This window comes from Euprymna scolopes, chromosome 2, assembly GCF_053919585.1.
Source record: "Euprymna scolopes isolate OS-2025 chromosome 2, ASM5391958v1, whole genome shotgun sequence".
In the NCBI taxonomy this organism is placed as follows: domain Eukaryota; kingdom Metazoa; phylum Mollusca; class Cephalopoda; order Sepiida; family Sepiolidae; genus Euprymna; species Euprymna scolopes.
The window spans coordinates 73,657,088-73,665,886 of record NC_136483.1 but is presented as its reverse complement, the minus strand read 5'-3'; positions in this window follow the sequence as shown (position 1 = coordinate 73,665,886).

Genomic DNA, 8,799 nt, shown 5'->3' with positions numbered 1-8,799 from the left:
TTAAAGAGAGAATCAGACGCCATCTTGAATTTTCGAATACATCGGTAAACACTGTATGTTTTTTGAGCTGAATAAATATGTTACATTGAATAAAAACACGAAAATTATATCCAGTTTTGTAGAAAAGTAACTTATCTTGCCTTTGATAACATTTATTTGTTATATATTTGTTTTTTGACAACTTTTTCGAATCTATGTGTACAGTAATACAAACCCCATTATTTCAAAAAATTATTTTCCGTTTTTCTTTTCTAATGTGCGCTGTTTGTTCAACCTGCAAAGGGTGTTTATTCTGAAAGTCGTGGGAAGGTTTAAAATAAGAAAATGCCTTTCGGAATTACCACCTCCAACAATCCAACATCTCTATCTGAATAAACACCCTTAACCCCCGGGTGTTAAGAACGGCTTTCAGAATAAACACCTTTTGCAGGTTGAACAAGCAGCGCACATTGACCCCCTCCTCCACCCGAAAAAAAGCAAAGGAAATTATTTTTTAAAGTTTTCTCAAATATTTTTTTAAATTTTATCAACTACTGCTAGTTTGTTTTTGTTTTTTTTTGTTTGTTTTTTTTAATTAAACTGGAGTAAAAAAAAGTTTAAACTAAATCTAAAATAAACTGAAGCAAATTTTTTCTTTGTCTCCGATTTTTTTTTAACACAAACTACTGTTGCGGACCAGGATATAAAATACCCTAACTCGCTACAAGAAAAATAATGAAACGAATGGAATTGAAGAAAACAAAGACTCAATTGATGGATAAGATAAACGTGTCGTTTATTTACTGTTGAAAGAATAGATGTTTTAGATATAACATGTGTTCATGTCTGCGCAGGTGTAACCATCGTTCGTTGCGGGACTGGTGCTGTAGAAAGAAAAGGAAATGTGTGTTTATCTCAAGTTCGAGTCACTATCGTTTGTTCGCGCGTGGGAAAAGAAGTGAGTAATGTAATAGAACGAGAAATGGCAGTCCATCGTGTAGACAAAGAAAAGGATAGAGGGTTGACATCAGTTAGCAGTCAGCTACGTGAAGGTGTTCTCAGGGACCAGTAGTAGATAGAGAGAGAAAGAATGAGAATGTATACGTACGGTCTGTTAGCTTTTTGCCCCACATAGTAGCAAATGGCGTGAGGTGCGCGGTCGGTCCGTAGACCGACCAGCTCGAAAGCTGGGCCTTGTTGCTCTTTCTTTTATAGGTTGTTTCCGGTGGTCTTTTGCGCATGTGTGTATTTCCTTTGAAAGGAAGTGACATCGTCCATCTGTGTGCGTACGTGTGCCCGTGTGTGAGTACATGTGTGTACGTTAGCGTGTGTATATATACACGTAAATGTGAGTGTATGTACACAAACGTGAATATATGTACGGGTGTGGACGTGGGCGCATATGTTTGTGTGTGCATATGTATATGACAAGTAATATAGCGTGAAATGTGAACGCGTGTTTTTGTATGAGACTTGAAAAGGATCGCGCACTACATTCTAAAACATTGAAATGAAAATTTATAATAAAATTTGAAATATCTCGCAACACAAATAGTTGTATTTCTATTTTGTTTACTTTCTGGCTAAAGAGAGAATATTAAAAAAAAAAAAGAACGGAATGAAAGTAGCACACAGAATTGGAAAAAATAATATTTTTTTAAAAAATTGTGAATACTTTTTATATAAATCTAAAAATTTATTTGCAGAAAATAACCTCTCGATTGAAATTTGTGAGTAAATTCATTTTATTGTTAATTTTTATGATATTTTGTGCTGACAAATGCAGTAGCTGGCTCATGTAAAAGTTGCTTTAATAGTTAAACAGTAGCAGGAGCAAAAAATCGTACATAATTAGTCGTACAATTTTAGTAAACCCCTTTATACGATCAAAACCCGGTACAACTAAATGTCCAATTCGACTGCTGCTGATTCAAGCAACTTTACACATTATTTCTATATGACAAACAGCAGGAGCAGTCGGTCGTACAATTATCGGGAATAATTTGATTGTACATATTTAGTAAAACCGCAGATTAAAGTCACTCCTTTGAGGTAGTGGTTTCATATCAAAATCAGACTAGCAGAGCCTTTGGCATGCTGATGTTCTTCGTTCTCTCAGTCTGATATATGATCTTATGCTGTTTTTTTTTTTAAAAGGGACTAGTTTATAGCTCATCATCTGAGGCACCTGTATTGAGGAATACAAATGGAGTTGCCAAGGCAATTTTTGTTCGGCCAGAATGCTCTTCGTCTCCAAATCCCATTTTCTCAACCTTTGGGGTTGGTCCACATTTTAGTCCTTATTAATCTTATGATACAATAAAGTTCTATGTAACGTTTATGGCATTTTTCTTAAGATTACATGCGTAATATTAAATAGATTTTAACTCAAAATGATTCCTCATTTACTAATATTTAACAAAAACAACAATGTTTATTGCTTGTACACAATTTTTCATTGCATTATGTTCCGGCCACTAAACTGCAGTTTTACCAGAAGTAGTTGTTAAATATAAGATAGAAAAAGATATTGGTTCATACATTATGAGGTACTGTTTTCTCTTGATATAAATAAACAGATATCATTGGATAGTCATCAGGCCTTCTTGATGTAGCAATATAATTTGTTAGACTACTGTCGGAAATTTATCCTCTTTCAGATAAATCTGACATGAAATGAATAGCCTGCACAAAAAAAGGATGAAAAAAAAGAGGTGGGAATAAACGAATAAAATAGAAAGAGGTGTTGTTTTAAAAGGAAGAAATAATTTTATTTACAAATAGCTTGCAAATTTTCCCCTTGCAAGCACTCAAATACAAAAAACGCCAAGTAATAAAAAATAGCATAAAAAAAACTGGTTCATAAATTGTAAACGTTGTCACAACGAATGACTACAGTTGATAAGAAAATCAAGTACGAGTACTTCCTAAATTTTGCTCACAATAAATTTCATAAATTTCAAGGAGTGTACTCACAAGATAGACAATACATTTGCCTTTTTTGTCAGTTTAAAGACTTTGAAATCACTCCAAACTTCTTTCCCTCAAAATATACGCATACTGTTGCTGCATGTATAAAAGTTTAAGAAGTATTCGCCTCGTTGCCACCAGATTTTCTTCTTGCCAGGTTTACTTCCAGAAGTAAACACTCAGGATCCTCGTCCATGGCAGGCAATGAAGCACGCGTCCACTCTCCTCAGCTGCAGGATTCGAAAAGGGCAGATTTTTGGACTGGAACCAGTGATGTCATTTAAAGACCTACTCTTTTGCTTTTATTCAAATTAAAGGGAGTTTCGTGCAAACCCAAAATATATAAAACTAAGTTTAATAAAGGTACAAACCGCAGCAAATATAACTCATGAACCAGAATAAAAATATAACAAATACATACATGGAGATACATAATTGTTGGTACAAAAATAATTTCAACACTACTTGTAGCACATGTGCTGTCTGGTTCTTTTCAACTTTTCAATCAGTTTTCAAGAGCATGCTGGCCAGACCTTCTGTTGTTGACTCTTCCAACTCATGCAAGAAATCTACAAAGATATGGAGCACTCTTTTTTTTTTTGTAAAGATTGACTATTAGCTGTTTTTAATTCTTCTTTTCAGCACTGCCCAAAATAAAAGGTATTTTATGTCATGGTCCACTTGTTTAACTTATAAGTCGGATAGACATTCTATCTAATTATTTCAAACATGGAGTCACATGGATCTTCTATCACAACCAAACTTTAATCATTTATTTTATACACATCATCCCAGTATTACTTCTTTTTTTAACTCTTATTTGACCCAAACAAGGTATGCCATTTGAATGTTATGGTTTTAACCATCTTTCTTGTCTCATCCTTGATTAGTAAAAGATTATATAAACTATATGTAATTCCCTCATGCATTTTAGCAATTAAAACCTTTAATAAGAAATGCGGGACTTATCTTCTTTTTTTTTTTTTTTTTTTGTCTTTTTGATTTACGACATTAGGAGTTTCTATTTGGGGCCATATCTACAGGGATACTATGTGGAGAGTTGAGCAGTGAGATGTTTGTTCACATTACATTTGAAATTCTGCATGTCAGTACAGTCAGAGTAGCAAGGAAATGGGAGGGAATTCCAAAGTGTATCAGTTTGAAGGAAAAAACTATTAGAATAGAAGGCTTTCCGACATTTAAGGACTATACAGTGTAGGGGTGGGATTTTGTTGTTTATCGGGTTAGTCGGGAGTATTTATGTTGAGGGTGAATAAATGCTATGAGTTCATCAGAGCACATGCAATTAAAACAGGCACAGGGATGCAACATTTCAGCGATGGGACAGGGATTGGAGTTTGGTTGATAGTATGGGACCTATTAGGTGGGATACTCTTTTTGAGACCTTGTCTGAGAGGAAAAGACTAGCGATAGATGCAAAAACCTAGATGTGACAACAATACTATGCACGGGCGAATGGTGGCTTTGTAAAGGTATAGGATACTCTCATGTGTGAGTAATTTTCTAGTACAGCAGATAGAGCCCACCTTTGTTGAAGCAACCTTGGCAATGTCTTCAATGTATTTCTTCCAATTCATGTTGTCTGTGAATGGTAAGCTGAGGAATTTTGAATGAAGAGCTTTCAGGCAGCATATTATTATTATTATTATCATTATTATTATTATTAAATATTATTGTTATTATTAGCATTATTATCATTATTATTATTATTAAATATTATTGTTATTATTATTATTAACATTATTATTATTATCATTATTATTATTATTAAATATTATTATTATTAAATATTATTGTTATTATTATTATTATTGTTATTAAATATTATTATTATTATTATTAAATATTATTGTTATTATTATTGTTATTATTATTATTATTAAATATTATTATTATTATTATTAAATATTATTATTATTATTAAATATTATTGTTATTATTATTATTATTGTTATTATTATTATTATATATTATTATTAAATATTATTATTATTAAATATCATATTATTATTATTATTAAATATTATTATTAAATATTATTATTATTATTATTATTATTAAATATTATTGTTATTATTATTGTTATTATTATTATAGTTATTATTATAATTATTAAATATTATTATTAAATATTATTATTATTATTATTAAATATTATTATTATCATTATTACTAAATATTATTATTATTATTAAATATTATTATTATTAAATATTATTATTATTATTAATTATTATTATTGTTATTATTATTATTAAATATTATTGTTATTATTGTTATTATTATTAAATATATTATTATTAAATATTATTATTATTAAATATTATTATTATTAAATATTATTATTATTATTGATATTAAATATTATGATTATTATTATTATTATTAAATATTATTATTATTATCATTATTATTATTATTAAATATTATTATTAAATATTATTATCATTAAATATTATTATTATTATTAAATATTATTATTAAATATTATTATTAAATATTATTATTATTAAATATTATTATTATTAAATATTATTATTAATTATCATTATTTTTAAATATTATTATTATTAAATATTATTATTAATTATCATTATTTTTAAATATTATTATTAGTAGTAGTAGTAAACATTATTATTAAATATTATTATTATTATTATTTATTATTATTATTATTATTATTATTATTATTATATATTCTTATTATTAGTAAATATTATTATTATTATTATTATTATTATTATTTAATGTTGTTATTATTATTATTAAATATTATTATTAAATATTATTAAATATTATTATTATTAAATATTATTATTATTATTATTATTATTAAATATTATTATTATTATTATTATTAAATATTATTATTATTAAATATTATTATTATTATTATTACTATTATTAAATATTATTATTATTAAATATTATTGTTATTACTATTAAATATTATTATTAAATATTATTATTATTATTATTATTATGATTATTATTATTATTATTATTATTATTATTAGTCATGGAAATCGTTTGTTGAGAAGGTTTCTTGTAATTGTGTAAGTCAAGAAAGATTCATGATGTTAACACCTGAGGCAACAAGCATATCTATAACATATGTTTTGAGAAGTCCGATATATGTGAACAATGGTCATCAATTGTGTATATTAGAACTATATAAAGGAATTTAGTAACACCTACATTAGCAGCGGTACTGCAACAACAACAACAACAGTAGTAGCAATTCGCAGTGATTTTGAATCCATGCTTAATTTTGCAGCTCAGCACGTGGGCAAAATAACATATAAAACATTGCTCGGCCCAACCCTCAAACTTCTTTTTTGGGACACAACACACCCCCCCTCCCCCAAGCCTTCGGCCCTGGGTTTGACTTTAACGACAACGTACAAGGATCCATCATAGCTACCGTCAAATACATGTAGGCATAATATAACACACACACACACACACACACACACACACACACACACACACACACATACAGCATGATTGGTACATTAAAAACATTCTCATATATGAACTATTTTCCTTTCTTTAAAAACAGGACATTCATCCTAGCCTTCATATATGGACTTTTCTATCTTCCCTCGTAACAAAGTATTCATTTAACAGCGAGTGGACTTTTCAACCTTTTGTTTTCACCCTTACTCATGGACATATTCATTTACTAACATTCCTCTATTCCATTCTTTATTTACATGTTAACGAAGACGACTCAATAAAGTTGTTGTTTTAAAATATTAGAATAAGACACTGTCCACTAATTCTACAGTGAAATACAGACATCATCATAGAAACTTGTCAGGTGGAAATGTGTATCATGCAATATTTTTATCATTTCCTACATTTTCTCCTTTCAATTTTTTAGTTCTCATCATGGCGTTGAATACAATTTTTAATATTATTCATGTAACACGTCGACGTTAAACGAAACTTTGCACAGAGTCGATTTCGTAAATGCATACTTTTGCATATGTGTGCTCTCATCAGTAAACAATAAAACAAAAGTCTATATTATTTGTATTGATCAGACTATTGTTCTCATCTTGAGTGTTATTTGTGCAACGTTTCGGTCGGATTGTCCTTTGACAATCAAAAAACACCTAGCATGAGTAAAACCCCAGACCAAAAGTCTCATGACAAAAAACTGTTTATATGAGATTTCATACAAATGCAGAAAACTATACAAAGGTGAGACTGGTCGCCTGCTAAGGTTAGAAGAACACCATAAAGCCGTGACATAGGTAGAGGTTGAAAAGTCGGGACTAGCTGATCACATATGGATAGAAAAAGGAACACACTTCCTATTATGGAACGAGGTCAAAATAATTGACAGGGATGCAAGGTGGAGAGTCAGGCGACTCAAGGAAGCAGCACATATGCTAAAAAAATAAAAAAATTACTAAGCAGAATAAGCCTGGATTTTAGTAGCATTTAGGAGCCTCTAATAGTAGAAAAAAACAAACATTTTACACCCTAAAATTTTCAACAATGGAAGGGAGATAATCTCTTGTGGATCTTTATTAGAGTTGCCTCCCCTGTGTCAATCAATTTTTTTCATAAATTTGAAACAATAACCATAAAATAGAAACTAACTCAAAGAATATTAAAATATCTATGGAGCCAATAACTTTTCTCTTTTCTTTTCCAAACATGCAGGATGGTTGAAGGACGACTGAAATGTTGCAAAAATAACACTCCCAGAGATGAGAACAATAGTGGAATCAACATAAACAATATAAATAATCAGCCCTCATCTAAAAAATTCAGAACTTTAAAACAAAAGTTTTTTTGTACATATGTTTAGACATGCTCATCTTTTTTCATAGTTGTCTCTTTCTTGTTGTTCATGATTGGCCATGATCCTCTCATGGTTGTTAACCTTTGGACTCCTTTGTTTAGTGAGACGAATAGAACTACTCATGCATGAAGTCACAATGGAGACTTGCTGAGTTTTCAAGGTTTTATGTAGAAAGTGTTCATTTATTCAAGGAGAGACCATGCAAATTATTTACTTACCTAATTTTCTTAACTTAAGGATGGGCAGAGTCTCAAGGCAACATTCACATAGATTTCTACAATATTTGTGTGTCCTGTTCATTTAACTTCCAACGAGATACTGCCTAGAACTCTCTGCTCACTCCTTGAACACTTGACATCATCTCTCGTTATATCGTTCGACCCTGTATTTCTAGCTCATTTTGTTTAGGTTGCTAACTTTTGACCACCACTTCAAACACTCTACTTGCAGCTGGGTATATTTCCATTTGCTGCCAGGTTATCCTGACATGTACTTATGTAACCCTCACTAAAATTTATTACTCATTAAAGCCTTTGCTCTGTGATAGTTTACAAGAAGTAAATGATGGTAGCCGATTCCATATTCCTGCTGGAAAAAGTTTGACGAGTTATTGTTTGTTTCATTTTAGTATTGACTTTAAATATAATAAATAAGAATATCCGTTTATTTACTTTTATGAATGTATCACATATAATGTTTTTTTTTTCAAATAAATATGTTTATTTTCACACAATTTTATAATAATGTAACTAATAATAAACACAAATTATAAAATACTATCAAGGATGCCCAGCGTTGCCCGGATGTTTGTAGGTGTAAAAGAAGAAAAAAAAAGTTTTGGTAGGGAGGTAGGCTAGAATCCGAAGCCTTGAGGCTAAAGCGGAAAAACAGTCTGACACGTTACTCCGACGCTAAGCAGGCAGAGAACTGAGATCGGATGAAATTAAATGTTTAAAAAAACAGGTGGTTGAATGACAACTTGTGATTTTCTAGGTCCAACGCCATATTAG